General features: G+C 34.5%; 1 pseudogene; it reads right to left on the bottom strand.

Moving 5' to 3' along the window:
- Positions 1 to 4,054: 4,054 nt before the first annotated feature.
- On the bottom strand, positions 4,055 to 4,173 carry LOC111733431 (annotated as a pseudogene).
- Between the last annotated feature and the right edge of the window lie 9,437 nt (positions 4,174 to 13,610).

The raw sequence follows: 13,610 nt of genomic DNA, 5'->3' as shown, positions 1-13,610 counted from the left end.
TGATTCTCAATGATGGTTGTTGTGTAGTTTAGTTGTAATTTTGATGTGGTCCTGAGAGGAGGCAAGCACAGTGTTTTTGTACTCTGCCTCATATTCCCTCAGGGGAGAATGATTCTGTATAATATGATGTATACTGCTTATGTTGAATACCATACGGTTGGCCCATGCGTGGCTATTTCTATGGATAGAAGTCCAAGAAGCTAAAAACCCCAGTCCTTACAGAAAAAAAAAAGTTGAGAAATATGAGTGAAATGCTGAAGATCTCTTGATAAAAATAAGATGCTGTAGATAAATTTAGTGACATAGTGCTTTTTTTTTTGTTTTTTGCAATCCCTGCATGTACAGTGGAGGGGAGAAAACAATGGGGTGGGCTCTTTCACTGAGAGCTAGTGATTTTTGTCATACCATAAAAACTGACCTATTTTGGTGTATCTTCTTTGGTCCTAGACTTGAAAAATTTCAATCAGTAACTCTATATTGCTTTTCGCATTTCTATTTTATGTCTACAGAGAGAACATACAATGATTTGGGGGAAGAATGTAGCAGGCAGAAATCAGAGCTGATAAATTCCAAAGTTACATAAAGTAAGCTTCCCAATCCTGGGGGCTTTTCTTTTTCCCTGTCAGTAGACTTAATAAAACAAGACAGATGTTCTAAGTCCTCCTAATTCTTGTCCCATTACTCAGGAATTTTGGAGACTAGGCATTTTATTGCTTTGTTGAAATAGAAAAGTATTTAGTAGGTTATGATGTAAGGGGGAGATAGAATGGAGAGGTTGGAGAGGCACATTAAAGAGATGAATTGTGTTTATAGAAGATGTAAAAGTAGAAGAAACATGGGATCCAAGTCCCTGCAGTAACCACAAGCACCTACCACTCTTGCTTTCCTAAAGACACTACAGAAACCTAGTGTTTACAATACTCCTGATTCTGAGAGTTTAATCCCAGATTAGAATCAGAGAAAATGCTTCTTGATTTCCTTAACACTCATGTTTATATAGTGTTGCTGACTTTTTAAAATTATGGAACATAAGCACCTTTACTGAAACAAACATTGCGGATATCCAGCAATCTGAGTGTGCCTATCTGACTTTTTTCAGGTACATCATGGTTTTATGTGGCTTGAAGTTATGTCATGAATATATTCCTTTTTGTTGTTTGTAGTGATTATACAGTCATCCAGCCTGTTAATACCCAAGAGTGTGTTCAGCCACCCCCCAGATATTGAGAAATTAGAATCTTCCATGGAATGTCTTTTAACTACTCCCTTCTTGCACCAAACTCTATTTACTTTTCAAGGTCTATGGTCAATGCTCTCTCCTCCATAATACATTTCTTCTCCCCACCCCGGCCCTGCTCCACCCTCATTGAACAAAATTGATTTTTCTTCTTTTTTTCCTGTAGCTCCTTGTCTTTATTTCCATGAAAGAACATGTTATACTAAGAGTTGTCTTCCCTACTATTTTATAGGCTCCTTGGGGGCAGAGATTGGATCTTACACTTAATTGAATCCCCTAATCATATAACTTGGTGATTTACAGATATACATATAGTAGATGAATATTTAAACAACAATATAATGAAAGTTTCTCATAAATTATTTTCATTTATTTTAGATTATATCCTTGGGGATATATTCCTGCAAAAGGAATTACGTGGGCAAAGAGCAGTTATACATTGTTATATATACATTCTGTGTTCCAGAAATTTCACCAGCAATTTACCTGGTGAGACAGATACCAAACACTGCCACCATAAATTTACATGGAAATCTGTTTCCTGATAGTGATTTTTATTATACACATACCTATCAAGCTGAGGGAAACTGCGTTTTAAATTATATTATCCTGAGGTCACATGTTTTGTTATGTTATTATATACTCAGTATGTTTCCTACTATAAATGTTATCAATTTTCTTTGACTACTAATCTAGTGAGCTTTATATGTTGATCTCATGTTTCATTATTTATTTATATGTTCTGACTGGTGTGTTTTAAACTTCTGCTCAATTGCATATACTTTCTCTTTTGGTTGTTTCCTTTTTGATCTTTATTTTATTGTAGTACAGTGTGTAGGAGATTTTTAGTAATATATTTGAGCACATCATCCTAGCTTTAATGTTACCCTCTATTTTTTCAATGGATGCAATAGCTAGATAAACAATGTTTTTCTGGTTTTTTTTTCCCCCTAGTTTCACAGTTTAGTTTTTATGAATAACTTTTTGATCCGTCTGGAATTTATTGAAGCATATGATGTGAGGTACATACCCAAATTCACTTTTCTTTTTACAGATACATGGTTTTCTAAACAATATTTATTTGTCAGTGCTCCTTTCAGTTTGCATTATGTGTGTGTGTTCTTTTTAGCCAACTGTACATGTTTTTATGAGTTTGACTCTCTTTCTCTGAAATATGCTATTTCATTAATCAATCTTTGTTTCTAACCCAATGCCAAATGGAGTTTTTTATATGTACGGCTTTACACTAAAGTTTAAAATTTGAGAGGCTATCTACCATCATTACTTAAAATAGTATATTTTAGCATTTTTGTCTTATTATTCCACATAAATTTTACTATAAAATTTGTCATGGTCTGTAAAATGACCCGTAGAATCTTTAATTGATATTGTACTAACTCTATACATTGATATCAAGATATTCACCTTTCTTATATTTTTACATTTGTTGGAAGCAAAGTACCTTTTTCCAATATTTATGTCTTTATTTCTCCCTACCCCTTACACTAACCTCAGGTTAGGGTTATAAAATTATAATTTTATTATTTCCTTTGACTACACTTTTTTTCTCATTAAATTTTTCAAAGTACTTTTAAATCAATGATATTGTCCAGTGCTTACCAGGACTTTCTGCTGCAGGTCAGCAGAGGATTTAGATGCAGCCAAAGATGACCAGTCTACAATGAATTTGTTTTTGCCAGTATTTATCAGGATTATTTTATTTTAAAATCTTATTGACAAATAATTCACATATCATACAATTCACACATATGAAAATGTGGACATTCAATAATTTTTAGTATATTCAGAATTGTGCATCCTTCACCACAATTAATTTTAGAACATTTTCATCACCAAAAATTAAAAGATAAACAAAGAGTGAGAAAATTGTAAACATATGGGAATATCAAATCATTGTAGATATTAAACTAAAAGAACAATAAGGTCTTTGGTTTCATAAGTGTCAACAGTTTTAGACATATTAAAAGTGTAAATCCAAAAATTTTAACTGAATCATATAGCTAAACAAAAAACAAACAAAAAAACAACTCATACCTACCATTCCTGCACTACTCCTCAAGACACTGGCAATTATTAATCTACTTTCTGTCTTCACAGATTTGTGTATTTTGGACATTTCATATGTTCAGAATCATAAAATTAAAAAATAAACTTTTAAGGAGAAACAAAAATGACATTTTTGAAGTAGCTAAATATATGTTAAGCACTTTATAAATTTTCTCTTATTTATCTGCAAAGCATACAAGTTAAATAATATAATTTCCATTGTACTTTTCAAGCTTTAAAAATTAAATTTATTGGGGTGACAATAAAATTATATAAGTTTCAATTGTAAAGCTCAATAATACATCATCTGTATATTGCATTGTGTGTTTACTACTCAAACTCAAATCCTCTTTCATCACTATATATTTGAATCCCTTTACTCTTATCTACCTCCTCCTCTCCTCCTTTTCTCTGGTAACCACTAGATTGTTGTCTGTGTTTTGTCTTCTTCATGTGTTGATTTCGGTTTTATATTACACATATGAGTGAAATTATATGGTTCTCAACTTTTTCTGTCTGACTTATTTTGCTTACCATGATAACCTGAAGATTGATCATGTTGCCGCAAATGGCAGTATTTCATCTTTTCTTTTCTTATGGCTGAGGAATATTCCATTGTATATATGTACCACTTCTTTTTTTTTATTTTTATTTATTTTTTTTTATTTTTTAGGCAAGACAACCCTTGGTTGATCTCACAGATTGCAAGGACCTTGTCAGCTTACAATCTTTTTTTAAATTTATTTTTCATTCCTACAGCACCTGGTCTTCCTTGGTGGTCTCCCATCCAAGTACTGACCAAGCCCAACCCTGCTTAGCTTCCAAGATCAGACAGGATTGATCTTGTTCAAGGTAGCATGGCCATAGACTGTACCACTTCTTCTTTATCCAATCATCTATTGAAGGACACTTCGGTTATTTCCATGTCTTTACCACAGTGAATAATGCTGCAATAAACATCGAGGCACATATATCTTTACAAATAAATGTTCTCAAATTTTAGAGGTAGATACCAAGAAGAGGGATTGCTGGGTCATGTAATTTCATTCTTAATTTTTTGAGGAGCCTATATAATGTTTTCCATAGTGGCTGTACCAATTTACATTCCCACCAGCAGTGTATAAAATTTCATTTCCCCCACAACTTCTCCAACACTTATTATTATTTTTCTTGTTGATAATAGCCATTCTAACAGATGTGAGGTGGTACGTCTTTGTGGTTTTGATTTAAACTTCCCTAATAGTTAGTAAAACTGAGCATCTTTTCATATGTATGTTGGCCATTTGTATGTTTTCCTGAGAGGAGTGTCTGTTAAAGTTTTCTACCCATTTTTTTATTGGATCGTTTTTACTGTTGTTGTTGAATTGTCTGAGTTCTTTACATATTTTGAATATTAGCCCCTAATAAGAGGTATTGTTTGCAAATAACTTATCCCATTCAGATGGTTGCCTCTTTGCTTTATTGATGGTTTTCTTTTGCTGTGCAGAAGCTTTTTAGTTTAATATAGTCCCATTCATTTATTTTTGCTTTTACTTCTCTTGCTTTTGAGGTCAAATTCATAAAATCCTCTCTGAAACCAAGGCCTATAAGTTTAGTACCTGTGTTTTTTTCTATGCAATTTATTGTTTCAGGTGTTATATTTAGGTCTTTGATCCATTTTCAGTTAACTTTGGTGTATGGTGACAGACAGCAGTCTAGTTTCATTCTTTCGGCATGCAGTTTTCCAATTTTCCCAGCATCGTATATTGAAGATGGTTTCTTTTCTTTGTTATATGTGTATGGTTTCTTCATCAAAAATTATTTACCCATATACTTGTACGTTTATTTCTGGGTTCTCAATTCTGTTCCATTGGTCCGTGTATCTGTTTTTCTACCAATACTGTGCTGTTTTGATTATTAGTACTTTGCAGTATAATTTGAAGTGAGGAAGAGTGATACCTCTGGCCTTGCTCTTTTATCTCAAGATTGCTTTGGCTATTTGGAATCCTTTTGTGATTCCATAGAAATCTCATGATTTTTTGTTCTATTTTTTTAAGGCCATTGGAATTTTGACAGAGATTACATTAAATCAATAATACAGCCATTTTAACTATGTTGATTCTTCCAATCCATGAACAAAAAATAGCTTTTCATTTCTTTATGTCTTTCCATTTTCTTTTAATAATGTCTTATAGTTTTCAGTGTATAGAACCTTCACATCATTTGTTAAGTTTATTCCTAGGTATTTTATTCTCTTCGTTGCAATTGCAAAAGGAAATTATTTTATTTATTTTTCTGAAATTTCATTGTTTATAGGAACAAGACAAGAATATCTTCTCCCATTATTCTTATTCAACATAGTGCTGGAAGTCTCAGCTAGAGCAATCAGTCAACAGAAAGAAATAAAAGGCACCAAAATTGAGAATAAAGAAGTCAAATTATCACTTTGTGCAAAGGACATAATTCTTATTTTCCCATCTTTATTGAAATATAACTGACTATTAGTTACTTGTATTTACATTGTAAATGCAATGAGATTTTTTTTAGTTATAGCTAGCATACGCATACAATAATATACCAGTTTCAGTTGTATAAGATAGTGATCAGAGATCCACGTAACTCACAGAAATCACCCCACTAAATCTAGTACCCCTCTTCCCCATTATATATTTATTGCATTATTAACCACCATCCCCATGCTATACTCTACATCTCCATGTCTATTCTGCAACAATCTATTTGTATCACTTAACCTATTTGCCCATGTGTTCCCCACGAAACCTCCCATCTAGTATCCCTCTAAATATTCTCTGTATCTATGGGTTTATTCCCGCATTTGTTTTTGTTCTTGTTGATTTAGACCTTTAGATTCCACATGTATGTGAATTCATGTGATATTTGTCTTTATATATCCAACCCATTTCATTCAGCACAATAAGTTCTAGGTCCATTAAGGCAATATCTTTTTCCATTTCCTTCCTTTTAGTCTATGTGTGTCTTTTAATCTGAAGTGAGTCTTTTGTAGGTAGCATATGAAGATATTTTGTTTTCTTATCAATTCAGCCACTCTATCTTTTGGCTGGAGCACCTAATTCTTTTCCATTTGAGGTGCTTGTTGATAGAAATGTAGTTATTACCATTATTTAATTCTGTTTTTGATACATGCTTTTTTTTTCTTCTTGAAGAAGTCCCTCCAATATTTCCTGTAATACTGACTTGGTGGTGATACATTCCTTTAGTTATTTATGTCTGGGAAGCCTTTTATTTGTCTTTGAACTCTAAATGATAGCTTTGCTAGCTAAAGTATTCTTGGTTGTAGATCCTGGGTTTTCATCATGTCGAAGATTTTGTGCCAAGCCCTTCTGTCCTGCATAGTTTCTTTTGAGAAATCAGCTACCAGTCTTATGGGTGCCCTAGTAAGTAACTATATTTCTCTTGCTACTTTTAACGACCTCTCTTTGTTTTTAACCTTCGGCATTTTAATTATGATGTATCTTGGTGTGGACCTCTATCGGTTACTGGTTTTGGGGACTCTCTGAGCTTTCTGGGGTTTTAAGTCTATTTCTTTTGAGAGGTTAGGGAAGTTTCCATCATTATTTTTTGAAATAGTTCTTCAACATCTTGTTTCTTTTCTGGTATCCATATAACATGGATACTTTTATATTTTTTAAATATCTTTCTATTAAGATTATTGGGGTAACATTGGTTAATACAATTACATAATTTTCAGGTGTACATTATAATTTCACATCTGTATATTCTACTGTGTGTTTACCAGCCAAAGTCTAGCTTCCTTCAGTTGCCATATATTTGATACCCTTTACCCACTTCACCCTCCTATTAGCCCCTTTAACTATCTACCTACCCCAACCTCACCCACCTCCTACCCTCTGGTAACCACTAGTCTATAGACCATGTCCGTAAGTCTCTGTTTGCTTTCCTGTTCATTTGTTGCTTTTAGGTTTATATCCCACATATAAGTGATATCAAGTGATTTTCGACTTTTCCTGTCTGACATATTTCACTTAGCATGATTATCTTGAGGTCCATCCATATTGATACAAATGGCAGTATTTCATCTCTTCTGATGGCTAAGTAATATTCCATATACCACAGCTTCTTTAGCTAATCATCTAGGACACCTTGGTTGCTTCCATGTCTTGGCCACTGTGAATAATACTGCTATGAACATCGTTAAGCAAATATCTTTTCAGATATGAGTTTTCAAGCCTTTGGAGTAAATACCCAGTACGGGGATCGCTGGATCATGTGGTAGAGCAATTCTTAGTTTTTTTTGAGGAACCCCCATACTGTTTTCTACAAGGCTGTACCAATTTTCAGTCTTAGCAGCAAAGTATAAGGGTTCCTTTTACTCCACATCCTCTCCAACATTTGTTATTACAATTCCTGTTGATTATAGATATTCTAACAGGTGTGAGATGGTGGTTTTGATTTGCATTTCCCTAATACCTAGCAATATTGAGCATCTTTTCAAATATTTCTTGGCCATTTTCTAGGGAGAAGTGTCTGTTCAGGTCTTCTGCCCATTTTTTGACTGGATCATTTGTGGGTTTTGTTGTCGTTGTTGTTATTGTTGTTGTTGTTATTGAGTTGTATGAGTTCTTTGTATATTTTGGATATTAGGCCCTTATCAGAGGCATTGCTTGCAAATATATTTTCCTATCCGGATGGTTCTCTCTTTACCTTGTTGATGATTTCCTTTGCTGAGCAGAAGTTTTTTTAGTTTGATGTAGTCCCATTCATTTATTTTAGCTTTTACTTCTCTTGCCTTTGAGGTCAAATACATAAAATCCTCTTTAAGTCCAAGATCCTTGAGTTTAGATCTTATGTTTTCTTCTATGCATTTTATCGTTTCAGGTATTATATTCAGATCCTTAATCCATTTTGAGTTAATTTTGGTGTGCGGTGATAGACAACAGTCTAGTTGCATTCTTTTGCAGGTGGCTTTCCAGTTTCTCCAGCACCATTTATTGAAGAGGCTTTCCTTCTCCACTGTATATTTCTGGCTTTTTTGTCGAAAATTATTTGCCCCTATAAATATGGGTTTACTTCTGGACTCTCGCTTTTGTTCCACTGGTCCATGCGTCTGTTTTTTTCTGCTAATGCCATGCCGTTTTGATTACTGACGATTTGTAGTATAATTTGAACTCAGGCATAGTGATGCCTCCAGCCACGTTCTTTTTCCTCAGGATGGCTTTGGCAGTTCAGGGTCTTTTATGCTTCCAAACAAATCTGATGATTTTTTGTTCTATTTCTTTAAAAAATGACAATGGTATTTTGATGGAGATTGCATTAAATCTGTATAATGCTTTAGGTGATATGGTCATTTTAACTATGTTGATTCTTCCAATCCAAGAACATGGAATATCTTTCTATTTCTCTGTATCTTCTTTGATTTCTTTTCATAGTGCCTTGTGGTTTTCATTATATAGAGGTCTTTCACATGTTTCATTAGATTTATTCCTAAGTATTTTATTCTTTTTGCTGCAATTGCAAAAAGAATTATTTTTTCCACTTCTTTTTCTGACACTTCGTTATTAGAGTATCGCAATGCTATGGATTTTTCAACATTGATTTTGTATCCAGAGACTTTACCTTATTTGCTTATTGTTTCTAGTAGTGTTCTTGTGGTGTCTTTAGGGTTTTCTATATAGAGAATTATGTCATCCGCAAATAGTGACATTTGACTTCTTTATTTCTGATTTGGATACTTTTTATATTTTTCACTTGTCTGATTGCCCTCACTAGGACCTCCTATATTATATTGAATAACAGTGGTGATAGTGTTCGGCCTTGCCTTGCTCCTCATCTTAGAGGAAAGGTTGTTAGTTTCTCACCATTAAGTATAATTTTCTCTGAGGGTTTTTCATATATGACTTTTATTACGTTAAGGTACCTTTCTTTTGTTAAGTAATTTGATCATAAATGGGTGCTGTATCTTGCTGAAGGCTTTTTCTGCATCTATTGATATGGTGATATGATTCTAGTTTTTAATTCGTTTATGTGGTATATCACATTAATCAATTTGCATATGTTGACTTGTCTCTCTGCCTCTGGGATGAAGTCCATTTGATCGTGTATAATGTTTTCAATATGTTGCTGTATTTGGTTCGCTAGTATCCTATTTAAGATTTTTTCATCTGTGCTCATGAGAGATATCAGTCTGTAGTTTTCTTCTTTTTGTGTTATCTTTACCAGGTCTTAGTATCATGGTACTATTGGCCTTATAAAATGTATTGGAAAGTATTGTCTCCTCTTCGATTTTTTGAAAGAGTTTGAGGAGAATAGGTATTAAATTTTCTTTGAATGATTGGTAGAATTCACTGGTGAAGTCATCTGGTCATGGACTTTTACTTTTTGGTAAGTTTTTGATGTTTGTTTCAATTGCTATACTGCTGATCTCTCTATTTAGATTTCCCAGTTCTTCTTGATTCAGTCTAGGGAGGTTGTATTATTCTAAGCACTGATCCATTTATTCTAGGTTATTAATTTTGTTTTTATATACTTTTTCATAGTGTTCTTATATGCTCCTTTGAGTTTCTGTGGTGTATGTCATAATTTCCCCTCCCTCTTTCATTCCTGATTTAGTTTATATATTTTTTCTTCTTCTTCTTCTTCTTTATTGCTTCTAGCCAGGGGTTTGACAGTTTTCTTAACCTTCTAAAAAAAAAAAAAAAAAAAAAGCTCTGTGTTGCATTTACTTTTTCTATTTTTTTTTGCTGTTGTTATTTTGTTTTCAATTTTATTTATTTCTGCTCTTATTTTGATTATTTCATTTCTTCTGCTGATTTTAAGCTTCATTTGTTCTTCCTTTTTTCATTTTTTAAGATGAAGTGTTAGGTTGTTTATTTGGGCTTGTTCTTGCTTATGGAAGTAGGCCTGTAATGATATGATCTTTCCTCTTATGACCGCTTTTTCCATGTCCCCAAAGTTTTGATATGTTGCACTGTTATTATCATATGTTTCTATGTATCTCCTGATCTCTTTTTATTTTTTCTCTGAGCCAGCTATTCTTTAGGGGTATTTTGTTTAATCTGCATGTATTTGTGGTTCCTTCCACTTTCTTTTTATAGTTGATCTCTAGTTTCAAAGCATTATGATCAGAGAACATGGTTGGTATGATTTCAACCCTCTTATATTTGTTGAGGCTATCTCTGTGTCACAGTATGTGGTCCATCCTTAAGAATGTTTCATGTGTACTAGAGAAGAATGTATAAGCAGCTCTTTGGGGAAGAAAGGCTCTGTAAATGTCAATTATGTCCATTTGATCTAATGTGTCTTTAAGGATGTTATTTCCTTATTGATATTCTGTTTGGATGATCTGTCTATATCCGACAGTGGGATATTTATGTCCCGTACTATAATAGGGTTTTGGTCTGTTTCTCCCTTAAGTTCTATTAGTAATTGCTTTACATAATTGGGGCTCCTTGATTTGGAACATAGATATTAATAAGTGTTATTTCTTCTTGGTTCATGATTCTCTATATCATTATGAAGTGTCCATCAATATCGTTCTTTACTTTATTTATTTAATTATTAAATTTGCTTTTTTAAGTTGTTTCAGGTATATAGTACATTGGTTAGACATCTATATAGTTCGTAAAACAATCCCTCACAATTGCTCCCTCCCTTCCCTGACCCTTCGCCTAGCCAATGTATTACTGCTAACTGCATTCCCTATGCTGTGGTCCCCATCCTCATGATCATACATCAGCTACTAATGTGTACTTCTTTAACCCTTCACCCCATTCTCCCAGCCCCCCAAACCCACCTCCCCTCTGTCTATCACCAAATTGTCCACTATATTTGTGAGTCTGTTTTTGATTAGTTTGTTCTTTTTATTTCCTTAAATTCCTCATATAAGTGAAATCATATAGTGTTTATCTTTCTCTGTCTGACTTAAATACCTTCTAGGTCCATCAAAGCAATATCTTTCAATCTTCTTTCTTTTAGTTTCTGTGTGTCTTTTAATCTGAAGTCAATCTTTTGTAATTTTTCTTCTTAAAGATGTCCCTCCAACATTTCCTGTAATACCAGCTTGGTGGTTATAAATTCCTTTAGTTTATTTTTGTCTGGGAAGCTCTTTATCTGTCCTTCAATTCTAAATGATAGCTTTGCTGAATAAAGTATCCTTGGTTGTAGATCTTGGGTCTTCACCCTGTTGAATATTTTTTTGCCAAGCCCTTCTGTCCTGCATAGTTTGTTGTGAGAAATCAGCTGCCAGTCTTTTGGTTGTTCCATTATAAATAATTATGTTTTGCTCTTGCTGCTTTTAATATTCTTTCTTTAAACTTTGGCTTTTAAATTATGATGTGTCTTGGTGTGAGTCTCTTTGGATCCCTGATTTTTGAAATTCCCTGAGCTTCCTGGGATTTTATATCCATTTCTTTCACCAGGTTAGGCAAGTTTTCCATTATTATTTCTTAGGACTTCTGTTCAACATTCTGATTTTCTTCAGTTATGCTGATCAGATGGATATTTGGACCCGTAATAGTGTCCCATAAGCTCCTTGAATTATTTTTATAGTCTTGGCATCTTATCTCTTGCCATTCTGATTGTGTGTCCCTGGCTTTCTTATCCTCTAGATTGAGCAGTTGATCTTTTTCTGTATTCACTTTGTTTATTCCTTTGTTTATTCCATTGAATATACTTTTCATCTCAGGCAATGTGTTCTTCATTTCAGACTTGTTCCCTTTTATAATTTACAGTTCCATTTTTATGTTTTTTATCTCTTTTTTTGTGTGTTCTCTACACTTCCCAAAAGTTCATTGAGCATCTTTATAACCAGTGTTTTAAACTCTGCATCTGTTAGATTACTTGAATACATTATATCTGGATCTCTGTTCTGATCTCTCATATGGCTTCTGCTTCTTTTTCTTTCCATTTTGTCTGTCTTTCTGTGTCTGTTTCTATGTACTAAGCAAAGCTCCTAAGTCTCTCTGTCTCATTAGTGTGGCTTTCTGAAGTAGATGTCTATCCAGTGACACAGTCCTGAGATGTGTTCAGCCACAGGCCAAACTTAGCCCAAGCCTCTACCCCTCTAGAGCCACCTGTTAAGATTCAGCAAGCAATCCACAAATGCTGTGCTTAAAGTTGCCTCAAAAGGCTACACCAGAAACCGAGGACAGCTATGACTAGTGTGAGTCTAGGCGCTGCTCAGCAAGCAGCACCTGACTCACTGAAGATATACCCGGATGTGGCTTGGGTGGAGCCGTGAGTTGGGGGAGGCGGGGTTTCAGGGAATCCTCTGGTTAGAGTAACCTCTGTTATCTAGTTTATCGATGTCTCCCCTATGGTGTCACTGAGTCCATGAATTGTGACGGGGGAGGGCTCAACAGAGGAACAATGGATACTGTTAGCAGTTCTGTACAGAGCTAGTCTCGTCTCGTGCCCTACTCACAACTCAGCATTTCCCTTTAAGTCCTTTGTGCTCCATGCACAGCTGAACCAGAGCTGGTGCTCAGAGCAATCAGGTCCATCACTGCAGAAATCTGTTCATGGACACAGCCCCTTTAAGAGGCGTCTGCAGCTGCTGGCTGCCTCAGCCTCTGTCCCACTCAACCACTCCAGGCAGGGCAGCCTCATTTCCTCACCCTGTCCTACCTTCTGCCATTGTAGGGTGATTCGTCAGATTTCTCCCAGTTGTATGTCTTGTTCATCTAGATCCTAGGTGGTTTTCCTGGCTGTTTGCTCCTTGTTTCTGTTATAACTTTGATTTGTTTGCCAGAGAGATGATCAGAGCCTCTATCACCTATGCCATTTTTCCCCCTTGGACATAGTTCTTTATATAGAAAACTCTAAAGACCCTACTAAAAACTATTAGAAGCAATAAACAAATTCGGTAAATTTTCAGGATATTATTTCTACTTTAAATAATGGAATTGACTGACTTATTTCACTTAGCATAATTATCTCGAGGTCCATCCATGTTGTTGCAAATGGCAGTATTTCCTCTCTTTTTATGGCTGAGTACTATTCCATTGTATATATGTACCAGTGCTTCTTTATCCAGTCATCTATTATAGGACACTTCAGTTGCTTCCAGGTCCTGGCCACTGTGAATAAGGTTGCTATGAACACTGGTGTTCAAAAATCTTTTCAAATATGGGTTTTCAAGTCTTTGGGGTAAATACCTAGTAAAGGGATTGCTGGATAATATGATAGATTATTAGTTTTTTGAAGAACTTGCATACTGTTTTCCATAGTGGCTGTAGTTGTTAGCAGTCCCACTAGCAGTGTATGAGGGTTCCTTTTTCTCCACATCCTCTCCAGCATTTGTTATTACTTGTCCTGTTGATGGAAGAGA

This window comes from Pteropus vampyrus, unplaced genomic scaffold, assembly GCF_000151845.1.
Source record: "Pteropus vampyrus isolate Shadow unplaced genomic scaffold, Pvam_2.0 Scaffold566, whole genome shotgun sequence".
Taxonomy (NCBI): Eukaryota; Metazoa; Chordata; class Mammalia; order Chiroptera; family Pteropodidae; genus Pteropus; species Pteropus vampyrus.
The sequence above is the reverse complement of the archived record's forward strand: the minus strand, read 5'-3'. Positions and strand labels throughout refer to the sequence as shown.